This window comes from Amblyomma americanum, chromosome 1 (assembly GCF_052857255.1).
Source record: "Amblyomma americanum isolate KBUSLIRL-KWMA chromosome 1, ASM5285725v1, whole genome shotgun sequence".
NCBI lineage: Eukaryota > Metazoa > Arthropoda > Arachnida > Ixodida > Ixodidae > Amblyomma > Amblyomma americanum.
This window is the reverse complement of record NC_135497.1, coordinates 336,525,124-336,539,624: the sequence shown is the minus strand read 5'-3', so window position 1 is coordinate 336,539,624 and position 14,501 is coordinate 336,525,124. Positions and strand designations below refer to the sequence as shown.

General features: G+C 46.7%; 1 protein-coding gene and 1 long non-coding RNA gene across 13 annotated transcripts in view; one reads left to right on the top strand and one right to left on the bottom strand.

The window, feature by feature from the left end:
- Positions 1-14,501, top strand: part of LOC144115527 (uncharacterized) — a 339,252-nt gene that overhangs the window by 104,461 nt on the left and 220,290 nt on the right. The window lies entirely within an intron of this gene.
- Positions 5,293-8,037, bottom strand: LOC144115526 (uncharacterized). The gene is made up of 3 exons (XR_013311421.1): positions 7,747-8,037; positions 6,350-6,478; positions 5,293-5,726 (listed from the first exon to the last, which is right to left on the bottom strand). It is a non-coding gene; the product is annotated as an uncharacterized LOC144115526 (long non-coding RNA).

The following is a 14,501-nucleotide window of genomic DNA, read 5'->3' as shown; positions in this document are numbered from 1 at the left end:
ACAGCATAATCTGCACGGATTCACTTAGTCTGCTCAAAGCACTACATTCTAGAAATGCCATCCAACCTTTAATAGGAAGCATAGTACGCAACATAGTAAAAATAAAAACGGGAACATGTCATAAAATTCTGCTGGGTGCCCAGCCATGTTTGAACAGATGGAAATGAAAGAGCAGACTTCTGTGCTGCAGAAGCCCGCAGTCATGAAATCAAGAAAGTCCGCATGCCCTATAGAGACTGCGCATGAAATTAATACATAGTTATTTGAAGGCTAATGGCAGACAACTTGGGATAATGAAATAAACAAGCTGCATTTCATAAAGCCTGTCCTTGGGGAATGTAAGACCTGTACGCATCGGGAACGTTTTATAGAAGTAATTTTATGTCGCCTCCGCATAGGGCGCACATATGCCTGACACATAAATTCCTACTAACGAATCAAGAAAAATCTCTTAAGAAAAAGTACTTTGCTCAATTTTTTAATGAACACAATCCTTTTCATACATTAATTGCTACTCTTAGGTGATAATGCAACTGTTGACATATTTTTGTTTTTCGGTTTTTAAGAGAAGCAGGTTTTCTTGATAAACCCCCTCACTTGTCTTTTGGTACTACCTCAACCACTTTCTCATTACTGAGAAGAAGACTGGGGTGTGTCTATTTTCATTCGTTGAAAACCTTGAGATCCTTGCCCAGCCAAGGATGGTTGCTGAGGTTACCTGTCCTTTTAAATTTTACCATAACCCATTTCTAAAATCTTGTCTTTCATCTTATACTAGCTAGTACGAAATAACTTTTAGGCCCTTTACAGTACCGTTGTCTTACTTTTTTTTATAAAATCCTGCACAAAATCATTTTTTTTACCTTGTGTTTTGCACATGATGGCGTTGGATGCTTATGCGCCAATAAACCCAACTTAACTCAAAAGCATGGAAGTGTATGGAACCAATATCAGTAAGCGGGCCTTCATTTAGCAATTTCACTTTAAGCATATGGTTTCAAATAATATATCGCTTTGGGCCCTGGTTAATTTTCGCATTCCACTTTTCACACCAGGAATTCAAATTTTCAAGACACTGATTAATTTTGCTGTCGTTCTCCTCTGTACAAACAACTTGGGCATATATTAATATTCATTGGCACAAAAAGAAAAGACTTAATCTCAATATGTGGTTGCAAGGTCATTAATATACAACAGGAGCAGCAACGGACTCAACACAGACCTTTTGTGGTGCGCATTTTACATATCTAGGGAACCGAATGTACAGTTGTGATATAAAGGAATGCGAACAGCACATCGCCTAAATGCTCTGCTTTTCGAGTTTCTTTTCATCATGCTTGTACCTGAATGGTAAAAAAACTATGCTAGAGTCGTCCGTGGTTATACCTTAGCCCACTCTATTGTCTTTTGGTTACCTTTCAGGTCCAAGCACGATGAAAAGAAATTTGAAAAGCGCAGCATGTAGGTGCAGCTCTGTTCACATTTCTTTTTGTTGCGCCCGCCTACGCACGTACATGTGTGTGCGTGTCCAACATGTTTTCAGTTGGTCAAAAATTGAAGATCTCCAGTTCATTATGACCTCATAAATTATTCATGTTGCACAAGGTTTGATAAGATGCTTATCATATGGGGGACCTTGCTGAAGGCTTTGGTGGAATTGACGCAGAGTCGAACCTTTGCCAAGTGTTTAATGCTGCTGGAAAATAATGTGTAGTTTCAACAAGTCATGTTAATATGGAACGACTGCTTTTAAAGCTATTTTTTATGACAGACATTTTGTTTGTGTCAGGGAAATGGGATTCACTGAGTTATGATTTAGCAACATACCGATGTCACCAGTACAGGGCGATAGCTGTTCTGAGGAAGCTGATTGCTGCCATTGAGCTCGGGAATAATGGTGCAATGCCGCAATGCCAAGGATGAGATGGTCTGAAATGTTTTGTGAGCAAAACGGCAACTCTAGTGGCATGGCTACTCTCCCTCCTCACCGAACTCATTAAGGGCTAACTGGATATGCCAGAAACCTTCGTTATCAATAGTTTCTACAGAATAAGGACATTGGTTATGTAAACCTTCTCTCCGAGATTTAAATGATTTAGTTCTGCCAAAATACGGTCTCTTGAAAAAGCGCATGAGAGGGATAAGGGTCTTATGGCTTAATAAATGATGTTGACTGTAGCTGGAGCTCAGATTTTTTAGATGCCCAATTATTCAAGCTTTGGCTGTACTTAATTGTTGGTGAATGTTATCTATTCTTCTTAGCTAATTCACTTTTTTTTTTTACAGAGTATTGGAAATGAAAAATATGATTTCTTTTGAGAGGTTAAAAACTGTTAGGGCAAGTAAAGCATTGCCAAGCGGTTCTCTTGTTCTCAAGAGTATTGTGCTTTCAGTGGCGGATATTTTCTGTGAAGAGTGCATAAAAATTCAACTCGCGGTGAAAAATGTAATACCCTGGTTACACAGGCAGAGTTAGCCGCTGTTAACGTAACCACGTTTACCGAACTGTGGTTACCTGAAATCGCGGTTCACCGTTGTTACACGGCACGCCAGCATTCTCGGCTAGGATAAGTAGCGCCCCCTTGGGTGAAAAAGACGAACTGACTCGTAAATCAGCAGAATGAATTACTGTATGCAAATATGCGTGTAATTTACAAGATATCTGTTATCAAACATAATTTTATTCATAAATATGTTTCGGGTAGCAGATATCGTCTGAAATAGTTCGTAACACGAGCTGTTTCTGGATTGCGCGAAGATGGGCGGCACGCAAAACAAGTCTTTCAACATTGCTCTTGTTGTACTGCCAGTGCTGCGTCGTAGCAGCAGCTGAAGCTGCGTCTGCTGCGTCGTTTTCAATTGCTTCTGATATAATGTGCTCTGAGGTTCTCGTGCGCGTTGAGTGTAGCAGTGACTGACGCGGGTAGTGTTCTATGAGCGGCGATGGCCCTGAGCAAGCCTGCACTTGGGGTTACAGTCGAAAGCAGCGATGATGATGGAGCATTCTGGGCTTCTTTTATGGCCAAGCAGGTATTGCTGCAACAGTGGCGAATCCGAGAGCGCAACCTCTTGAAGCTCAAGAGTTGGATGCCGCGCGAAAAAGAGCGGAAAGACGGTGTAAACGGCTTATGGTGATTGCTGCGCGACTGTGTTCACGTGACAGGCGCCTGTGGTCATACCCGCGGGGTCCATCGTGGTGGGAGACGACCCAGACTCATCTTTCGGATGAAGACTTCAGAGGAAACTTTAGAATGACTCGAAGCACCTTCCGTTATGTTTTGAGTGTCTGCGAGTGTATGAGGCGCGTTGACACCAACAAGCGTAAGGCCATCCCATTGGAAAAAAGGGTAGCCATCGCGATCTACCGCTTGGCGTCATCTGCGGAAGATAGAACAGTGGCCAACCTCTTCGGCGTCAGCCGTTCCTCCGTGAACTTAATCTTCCGCGAGTTCTGCCAAGTTGTTGTTTGTGTCCTCGAGCCGCGTTTCGTGCTCTTCCCAGCACGACATGAATTAGCAGAACACATGAGGCAGTTTACAGCTCTCACTGGGTTCCCCCAAGGTGTAGGAGCTCTAGATGGTTGCCATATAGAAGTGTGCCCACCCAAAGAGCAAGCGTGTGACTATTACAACTATAAAGGGTGGTATAGCACAATACTATTGGCTGTGGTAGACCACTCCTATAAGTTCATACATGTAAATGTGGGCACACCCGGAAGAAACCATGATGCTGATGTTTTTCAAAAGTCTAAACTAGTGAAGATTTTGTCAAGCGACTTGTTCAAGCTTGAAACAAAAACGTTCCATGGAGTAACAGTTAGCCCTGTACTGCTTGCTGATCAAGCGTTCCCGCTTCATAAGGGTGTGATGAAGCCTTTTCCACTACCAGGAGCTGCAGGTTCTCTTTCGCAAGTGTTTAGCTATCACTTGTCTAGTGCGAGACGAGTAGTGGAAAATGCATTTGGCCGCTTAAAAGCACTATTCAGAATTTTACACAAAGGCCTGGAAAACCACATCGGTAATACGAGACGCGTTATCCATGCCTGCTTGTGTGCTGCACAATATTTGTGAAGAACTCAGTGATCGATGTGACAGAGTCTGGATTGACACTGCACACACCATTGATGCAAGCAGGCCTCAACCACAGTGCACAACTAACCGCTCTGAGCCAGATGGCGCAGAAGTGCGAAAGGCTTTAGCCGCATTCCTTGCTGGCAACTAAAAAGAGTACAAGGATTTCCTCTGCCAACTTCGGTGTGCAGATCTCACCCAGGGTTCTTTATGCTGTGCTCTCAAACTCCACATCTGTGACGCTCGGAATGGGTGAACCATTCGGAAGTGCAGTGTACTTTGGGATAAAGGAAGTTTGAGACTGGCTATTGTCATCTTTTGTGCTACAGCAGTGACCCACGCTGTGTACAAAGAACAGATCAGCAGCTGTGTGTTTCTTGTGTGTGTGTGGATACTATTGGCATCCTCTCTTCATGTAGCGTGTTTGAACATTTCTAATATCAATGCAACTCTAAATGTTTACATGTCTTTCTGTATAAAAAGCCTGGAAGGCTAAGCACAGTTTTCAGTGGCAACTACAAATTCAGTGGTAGAAGTGCTGTTCCAATTGCACCAAACACTGCGTGTTCGTGGCAACATCTCCCCAGAATGTATAAATGGTTTGTGCACCACTTGGTCTTGCTGAGAGGTACGCTCAAAGTGCATGTGCACTTGCACTGAAGTCAGAGTTGGTTAAGGTTGTGAAGTGTTCATACAGGCCTTATCAAGCACAGTCAGCCAAGGAACCCAAACCAGTAGCAGCCAAAATGGCCAAGATGAGAGCCTGCAAACTAAACATCGCGAGCAAAAAAGATGCTTTTTGATACCGCACTAAATGAATGCTGAGCAAGCCTTTCAGCCGCTTTTCCAAGACCGCGCCTTCAGGAGAAAGAGCTCTTGCTCAGCAACCCCAGGTAGTTGAAATTCCGGAGCCCTCCACTACGGCGGCTCTCATAACCTGAGTCGCTTTGGCATTTTGACCCTCTTAAAGCCAAACCAAAAATGAAGATACGCGACTCTGGTCGGCATATTTAGTAAGCACTTGTCATCTGAAAAAGTAACGCTTTAAGTCTCACTAGTGTGTTAGTGCACTGTTACATTCCTTTCTTTTCTACTTTTGTGTGTATTGCTACACGACCTGCTTCTACGTATTAAAACTATATAAGTAGTAAACCAACTTGCATCAGTACCTGCTCCAAAATGGCAGCTTCTCTGCTCGAATTCCTTGTCATAAATGTGAAATGATGCTTTCATCACTGATTACTGCTCTTTATTTGGTTTTGCAGCAAAATGCTGCTGCATGAGCTGTAGCATAGCAGCTTGCATTTCATTCGACTCTTTCTGCAATTCCAAGCCTTTTTTCATCAGCTTTCTGGATTTTTTGGCTGCTTTTTCAGCAGTGCTAGCCTCATGCTTATGCAAATCCAGCAGCTGCTGCATGATGGAAGTGGCGGGTCGCTATCTCCTTTCGTTGGTGGTGGCACTGTCTTCAACTGCAACATTGCCTCTTGCCTCTGCTGCGCTGCTGGTGTTCGAGCTGCTGCAGTTTAAAGGAAGAGGGCTGGTGCTGCTGCTTCCGCCTCCCACATCCCCACCATCTGTGCTGGCCTTAGCAACGGGGTCATCCCAACTGGCCAGCAGCTGGGAACCTTCTGTAAAATCTGTGGCTGCTTCAACCTGCACATTCAAAACCTTGGATTAGGGCTTAACACAATCATGACGCCTCATTTGCTTATGCAGACACATGCAGGCACTTTCAATAAGATAAATATCAATGGCCTAACAACGTAATGCACCGAGGGTGGCTGCCACATGGTGCTTAATGTTAGTGTTCATTTATCTCATAGCCGCCGTGGTAGCCCAGTGGTTATGGCTCTCAGCTTCTGACCTGGAGACGCAGGTTCTATCCGAGCTGCGGTGGCTGAATTTCAATGTAGGCGAAATTCTAGAGGTCTGTGTACTGTGCGATGTTGGTGCACGTTAAACAACCCCAGGTGGTCGAAATTTCCAAGGTCCTTCAGTTATGCCATCCCTCATAGCCTGAGTCACTTTAGGACGTTAAACACCCATAAACCAAACCATTCCATCGCATATCAGCCATTATGTTACTAGCAATGAAAAGTGTAGTCCAATACCACACAAACTATTTGGTGCCAGCATTCTTATTTAGTATTCGAGCCATCCCTATAAAGAAAAAGGTCAAGCAGTGCATACATTCTGGCATTGTGTGCTAAATATCCCAGCACTATTTAATTAGGGCAGCAAAATACACTCCAAATTAGGTCATAAATGCTGAATACCTGGAAACTTTCTTCAACCAACTGGTCGTCGTTGGCCACCAGGGTGCCCAAAAATTTGTGCAGGCTCCAATAGTGCTCCCACTCTATATACCTTTTGAGCCAGTTGTCGTACCTTGTCGCCTGAGTTTCCTAAGAAAACAAGAAAACTCACTGTAGACACAACCTCCTTTAGAACCGATAGGTGCTATGTTAACAAAAATGTGAAAGCATACTTGCTGAGCATCAGGCAAACAAATAGGTAGAAACGGAAGCAAAACATGGCGCTATGTCTTAAATGTTCATATTGGCAGTAACACCTAGCATTACCTCTTAATGCCTTGGTTGAGTGGCTATGGCACTCGGCTAATGAGCGGAGTACCCGAGTTTGATCCCGGCCCCAGAGGCCGCGTTTCGATGAACGGAGTGTCTAGCGTTCCGTCCAGACGGAACATTTGCTTCTGCTCCAGTTCCGTCCAGTGGTGGTGGTGGTTATGTTGGGTTGGGTTAGGTAGTGTTGGGTTAGGTTGGGTTGGATTGGGTTACATTAGGTTGGGTTAGGTTCCATCTGAACGGAACTCTAGCGCAAATTGGAGTTCTTGTTTGGGTTGGGTTACATTAGGTTAGGTTGGGTTGGGTTGGGGTAGGTTGGGTTACTCTAGCGCAAATGGGAGTTCTTGTTTGGGTTGGGTTACGTTAGGCTAGGTTGGATTGGGGTAGGTTGGGTTAGGTTAGGTTCTTGTTTGGGTTGGGTTACGTTAAGTTAGGTTGGATTGGGGTAGGTTGGGTTAGGTTAGGTTGGTTTGGGATGGGTTAAGTTAGGTTCCGTCTGGACAGAACTCTAAGGCAAATTGGAGTTCTGTCTGGACGGAACTCTAGCGCAAATTGGAGTTCCGTCTGAACGGAACTCTTGCCACAGCCTTCGATGAAAGCGGAACGCAGAATGCGCCCGTGTGCTGTGCGATGTCGATGCACGCCGGAAAACTCAGTGGTCTAAATTAATCCGGAGCCTTTCACTGCGCCGTCCCTCATTGTACATTTGTTTTTTCGAGACATTAAACCCCGATTTCACATTCCAATCGCTTTGACCGCATGCAATGCAGCACTAGTTAACCTACGCCGAGAGCGTTTTCCCAGCGCAACCGGCAGGGACCAGTTTGGCGTAATTGTTTACTATTGTTAATATTTTTAAACACGGCCTTGCACCATGCGTTGCTTCACCCAGGCCAAAGACAGGACGAACGCGGTAACTGAGGTAAATATTCAGACTCATGCAACACAACAAAAGAGCCAGCACTAGGGCGACCGTCGAAGTTTGGCCGCTTGAAAAATTTGCTCCTGTTGTCGGTTAGCTCCGCGTAAATTAAACAGAAACCAGCAAAACGTGTTAGATGGGCCACAAGATATACTCTTGTACTTACCGGTACTTTTTGTTCAGGTTATCCATCTTCAAGCGAACCTGTGCTTCACGGTGAAGGGCTGCACGCCTGACGGCAGTCCGGCGTTCAATTCGGCCGTAATCGCCGCGTACACCTTGGCGTTGCGTGTCGTCCCTCGCATGTGGCGCAAATTACTTTCCCACAGCCTGATTAGGCTCTCCATTGTTGGGGGTGACCAGCTCGTGCGTTTATCGCACGCGGACGCTGCCGACTCGCACACTCCGTCCACGGACGCCGCCATCTTCTCGATAACTGAGGTTGCCAAGCTCGGTTCGCCGCAACCGCGGTTAGCGGCGTAACCGTGGTTTCATATGCCGTGTAAACGTCAACCGTAGTTACGCATAACCGTGGTTACGTTAACCGCGGTAAACTCTGCCTGTGAAGGGTATAAGTCATCATAATCATATTTCATCTTAAATATTTTTACGACAGTACATGCACATTTTGCAACCGCGAGAAGCTGCCCAATTCGCTGGCCTGATTTTATAAATGAACCGCACTGACGGACTTAGAAGCGACGCTGAGTGGTACTTGTCGGCTCGCCAGGTTGATGTGCGCCGAATGGTTGGGTCCATGGCTAGAACTGTTGAGATAGTTGCGTTGCGTGAAGAGCGCGCGCGTTTCCCTCGCCGATAATGGCCCCTCCGCGCGCACCCGCCGCGGTAGCTCAGGGGTTAGGGCGCTCGGCTACTGATCCGGAGTTCCCGGGTTCGAACCCGACCAGCGGCGGCTGCGTTCCGCAAGAGGCGCCCGTATGCTGTGCGATGCCATTGCATGTTAAAGATCCCCAGGTGGTCGAAATTATTCCGGAGCCCTCCACTACGCGTCACCTCTCTTCCTGTCCACCATATTGCACCGTGATGCCATCAATGGCACGCGGCAGGTGGTTGTTTTTACAGTGTTATTGTAGATAGTGCTACATGTCGCAATATGCGCTGTTTTCTAGTTGAAGCCACAGATGGCGCTTTGATCTTAGGGTGGTAGGAGGCATCACGAAATCTCGAAACGTGATGAGTAGTTGCTGTCACAGATGGCGCTGGGAGCAAGGAGAGTGGGAAAGGGCAGAGAAGAAGGTTCCTAGTGGCACATCAACAGGACCAGATGGTATCCCGATTATGTTGATAAAGAAGTTAGGACCAAAATCCAAGCAAACATTAATACAGGTAGTGAACAAAATGATAGTGGATGAGAAAGTCCCCGATGAATGGCGATTAAGTAGAATGAACATGATATATAAGGGAAAGGGAGACAAAGCAGACGTAAGTAACTATCGCCCCATAACAGTGACGTCTGTGGTTTACAGGGTGGTGATGCAAATTATAAAGGATAGACTGCAGGCTTGGGTGGAGAACGAGGGGGTGCTAGGGGAACTACAGAATGGGTTCCGGAAACAAAGGAGGTTGGAGGACAATCTATTTTCATTGACACAGTGTATAGAAATTGCGGAAAAGGAACATAGGCTCTTATTGCTAGCATTTCTGGATATTAGGGGAGCCTATGACAACGTTACTCAGGAGCATTTGTGGGACATATTGGGCACATTGGATGTGGAAAATGGAGTAATTAATCTTTTAAAAGATATATATAGAGGTAACAGAGTGCTCATAAAATGGGGAAAAAATGTATCAGGGCCTGTAGAGATACAGCGGGGGCTTAGGCAAGGATGTCCTCTGTCCCCTTTGTTGTTCATGTTGTACCTGCAAGGTTTGGAGGCCAAGCTAGAGGGGAGCGGACTAGGTTTCAACCTATCTTTTTTCAAGCAAGGGGAATTGATTAAACAGACATTACCGGGACTAATATATGCGGACGATATAGTGATAATGGCTGACAACAAGGAAGACCTGCAGAAGTTGTTAGACATATGCAGTACAGAGGGAGATAGATTAGGCTTCAAGTATAGTAAGGAAAAATCTGCAGTCATGACATTTAATGAAGAGGGCGGCGAGCATAGAATACAGGAGTTCGTGCTAAAGGTAGTGAATGAGTACAAGTATCTTGGGGTGTGGATAAATAACAGTGTTGAGTATCTGACAGAGCATGAAAAATATGTAATGAATAAAGCTAGTAGGAATGCAGCTGTCATGAAAAATAGGGCACTGTGGAATTACAATAGGTATGAGGTGGTAAGAGGGATCTGGAAAGGGGTGATGGTCCCTAGCCTGACCTTCGGGAATGCGGTCCTGTGTATGAGGCCAGATGTTCAAGCAAGGCTGGAAATTAGGCAACGGGGAGTAGGGAGGTTAGCTTTGGGAGCACATGGCAATACACCAAATCAGGGGGTACAGGGTGATATGGGATGGGCGTCTTTCGAGAGCAGAGAGGCTAGCAGTAAGATAGCATTTGAGGAACGATTGAGAAGGATGGAGGAAAAGCGGTGGGCTAGGAAAGTTTTCAGATACCTGTATATAAAGAATGTTGACACGAAATGGAGAAAGCGAACTAGAAAATTGACAAGCAAATATCTGGACAGCAGTAAGGGGGTAAATCAGCAATTATCGGTTAAGAAAAAGGTTAAAGGAACAGAGAGAGCTTTGTGGAAAACAGGGATGCTGACGAAATCGGCACTAGAAACATACCGGACCTTTAAACAGGAAATTGTCAAAGAAAATATCTATGATAATTGTAGGGGAAGTTCTTTGTTGTTTGAGGCCAGGACTGGAGTTTTGCGGACTAAGAAGTATAGAGTCAGGTACCAGGAGATAGACACTTTGTGCATTGCGTGCGGAGAGGAGGAGGAAACGGCTGAACACTTGATACTTTTCTGTAAAGGGCTTCACCCTACAGTGGAAGGCAGCGGGGCTGACTTACCCAAGGCATTGGGGTTTAGGGATAGTGAAGGGAAAGTGGATTTTAAGAGGTTAGAAGTAACCAAGCGAAGGTTATCTGATTGGTGGCTAAAAGTAAGACAGGAGTAAAATTTCACAAGACATGGCTAGGTGGCTTGAGCCACCGCCCGATGTAAAGGGTTCAGCCGTATCCATCCATCCATCCATCCATCCATCCATCCATCCATCCATCCATCCATCCATCCATCCATCCATCCATCCTTCACTCCCTCCTTTATCCCTTAACTTACGGCGTGTTTCAGGTGTCCAACGATATATGAGACAGATATTGCGCCATGCATTTCCTTTCCCCCAAAACCAGTTATTATTATTATTATTATTACTCCGTGCGCCGCTGCCGCCAGGAGCACCGCTAGAGGGCTCCAGTAGAGGCTAGCAGTAAGATAGCATTTGAGGAACGATTGAGAAGGATGGAGGAAAAGCGGTGGGCTAGGAAAGTTTTCAGATACCTGTATATAAAGAATGTTGACACGAAATGGAGAAAGCGAACTAGAAAATTGACAAGCAAATATCTGGACAGCAGTAAGGGGGCAAATCAGCATTTATCGGTTAAGAAAAAGGTTAAAGGAACAGAGAGAGCGTTGTGGAAAACAGGGATGCTGACGAAATCGGCACTGGAAACATACCGGACCTTTAAACAGGAAATTGTCAAAGAAAATATCTATGATAATTGTAGGGGAAGTTCTTTGCTGTTTGAGGCAAGGACTGGAGTTTTGCGGACTAAGACGTATAGAGTCAGGTACCAGGAGATAGACACTTTGTGCATTGCGTGCGGAGAGGAGGAGAAAACGGCTGAACACCTGATACTTTTCTGTAAAGGGCTTCACCCTACAGTGGAAGGCAGCGGGGCTGACTTACCCAAGGCATTGGGGTTTAGGGACAGTGAGAAGAAAGTGGATTTTAAGAGGTTAGAAGTAACCAAGCAAAGGTTATCTGATTGGTGGCTAAAAGCAAGACAGGAGTAAAATTTCACAAGACATGGCTAGGTGGCTTGAGCCACCGCCCGATGTAAAGGGTTCAGCCGTATCCATCCATCCATCCATCCATCCATCCAGTAGCAGTAGGTGGGTCTAAAAATTAACATGCAGAAAACCAAAGTAATGTTCAACAGTCTATCAAGGGAACAGCAGTTCACAACTGGCAATGAGGTGCTGGAAGTGGTAAAGGAATTCGTCTACTTAGGGCAGGTAGTGACAGCTGATCCGGATCATGAGAGGGAAATAACTTGAAAGATAAGAATGGGGTCGAGCGCATATGGCAGGTTGTCGCAGATCATGAGTGGCGGTTTACCACATTTTCCTAAAGAGAAAAGTGTACAACAGCTGTATCAATTACCGGTACTCACCTACGGGGCAGAAACGTGGAGGCTAACAAAAAGTGTTTAGCTCAAGTTAAGGACAACGCAGCGAGCCATGGAAAGAAAAATGATAGGTGTAACGTTAAGAGAGACCGGAAGCAGGCTGAGTGGGTGAGGGAACAAACGCGTGTTAAGCGGTATTCACACGGGGGACCTCGGCGCGGAGGGACGGGGAGACGAGGCGCGCTACGTCACCGGCCGGCCAAACCCCTCCCCCGCTCCCAAATTTAGTATTCACACGGGCAGCGGGGAGCCGCCGCGGGGGATCTAGACGCGCGAAGCGGCCGGGCGGCGTGGGAGGGGTTAAAGAAAGGGCCGGACGGCCGGTTTTGCTGTTCTTTGAAGACATCGAAGGCTAAAAAAAATAATAAAGATTGAAGGGAGATAAAAGGGAAAAGAAACCGAAAAAGGGAAACAAATAGACAGTTCCCAGCACCGGAGCTGAATACACGTCGAACTTTCTGGCGCTAGAGGATCCAGAGCAGGAAATGGACGTCGCAAAAAGGCGAAAGTACGTGTTGTTGGCGGCTCTACTTGAAACCGAGGATGACGACGATCTTTTCAAGAAAAAGCGGCGGTGCTGGGTGAAGCCATGGATGCAAGAAAAGTCACTTGGTGTGCAGCACAGTCTGTATAACACGCTCCGTGAAGATGACCCGGACGAATACCAGAAACTGCTTCGTGTGCCGCATGAAGTTTTCTTGTGGATGCTGGAACGCATCAGACACCGGATTATTATTATTATTTTTTTTTACAACAAAAGCCGCCATCTGGGTTTACCATGCTCAAGGAGCGGGGCTGTGCTGATCTGAGGAGGGAAAATGCCGACAGTCGAGGGGGGAAAAATTAGACGAAAAAAAAGATGCGTGAAAGATAGAAGAGAAGAAACTCTGAGAAGATGCAAACACAAAGACGACGTATGCCACAAAACGCATCTTGCTCTAACCAGTTCATAAATATTGGACTTCAAAAATGTTTTTATTAGTGCACGCATTCCTCTTCGTCCAACGTGCGCAAAATCCACGGCAAGAAGTAATACAGCTCCGTCGACAGCGGAGCGCCACTCACAGCGACCCCAACGCGCGCCCTGCCAAGTGCCGCCTAATCTCCCGGGGACGCGGGGACTGAACGTAGCGGCCGAGCGAACGGTCCCCTCCCCCGTCGGTGGCGGCCGCCGGACCAAAAACCGGAAACTGCGTCGCCGCGAGCACACTCGAAGGCGTGACGTGTACGCAGCCGCCGTCAGTTCGGGAGGGATTCCATCCCCCGTGTGAATACCCCCTTTTAATGACATCCTTGTCGAAATCAAGGGGGAAGAAATGGGCTTGGGCAGGGCATGTACTGCGAAGGCAAGATAACCGCTGGTCCTTAAGGGTAACGGGGTGGATTTTGAGAGAAGGGCAAGCGTAGCAGGGGGGTGGCAGAAGGTTAGGTGGGCGGATGAGATTAGGAGGTTCGCGGGCATAGGGGTGGGCGCAGCTGGCAAAGGAGAGGGTTAACTGGAGACACAGGGGAGAGGCCTTTTCCTGCAGTGGGTGTAGTCAGGCTGATGATGATGACACAACCCAAGTGATCCGAAATTAATCCCAAGACCTTCACAACGCATCGTGCCTCTATTACTACGAAGTTATTGTGAATTGGCACATCACAGTATAGGCTAATTATATATAGTCGTCCTAGCGAAGCAAGAAAGTCATGAGCACTTATTACGCGTTTCTTTTTTTGTCTCGCAATAGCAGTGCGAGTCTTTGAAGTCATGATGAAGTTCTTGAGATACATGCACACTGCTTTTATCCGCTGCAACCCATGCGCGCTTCAACAAATCCCAACGCAAATGGGCGTGTGGCTACAAGCTCAAGAGTCAGTAAGCAATAACTTTACGAGTGTCCGGCAGGGTTTAGCGCGGCCGGGCCCAGGTCTCCCACTTGGGGACGTCGAGATCTTGTCTCTTCGCCGCCTCGAGGGCCCCAGTGAGGCTGGAGCTGCGCAGAGGGGGCGGGACCACCTCGACGAGGAGGTTCCGGGATGAACACCGGTTAGGTGTGCCTTTTATGTGGCTACGTCCTGTCTTGCAGACCTTGCACGTGTTGGTGTTATATATGTCGACTCAAGCGCCGCAAATTATTGAGAGCGCAAATGTAAAAGCCCCCCCCCCCCCCCCCCCCCCCCATCCCCGAAAAAAAAAAAGATTAGAATCCGAGGGCACAAAAGAGCCCGAGCGACGTTTCCGTGAAGAGGGCACGCTGTGGGCATACTGCTCCCTAGCTCTGACAGACGGTCGACAAGGCTGCACCCTTTAAATGCGTTGGCGGCTCGCGTCTTCTCGCCCAGGCTCGTAATATATTTTGTGCTTAAATCAGGACGAGGAACGCTCCTCTTTTGCCTTTAGCGCGAGCCATTCCATGCACGAGCCCCTTCAGAGTGCGGATGAAATTTTCACCCTTGCCTTGATATTAGGCAACCAATCAGGCAAACTTCACTGGGTTGTTTCTACCCGTTTAAAATCTATTTTCCCTCCATTGTCCTTAAACCCC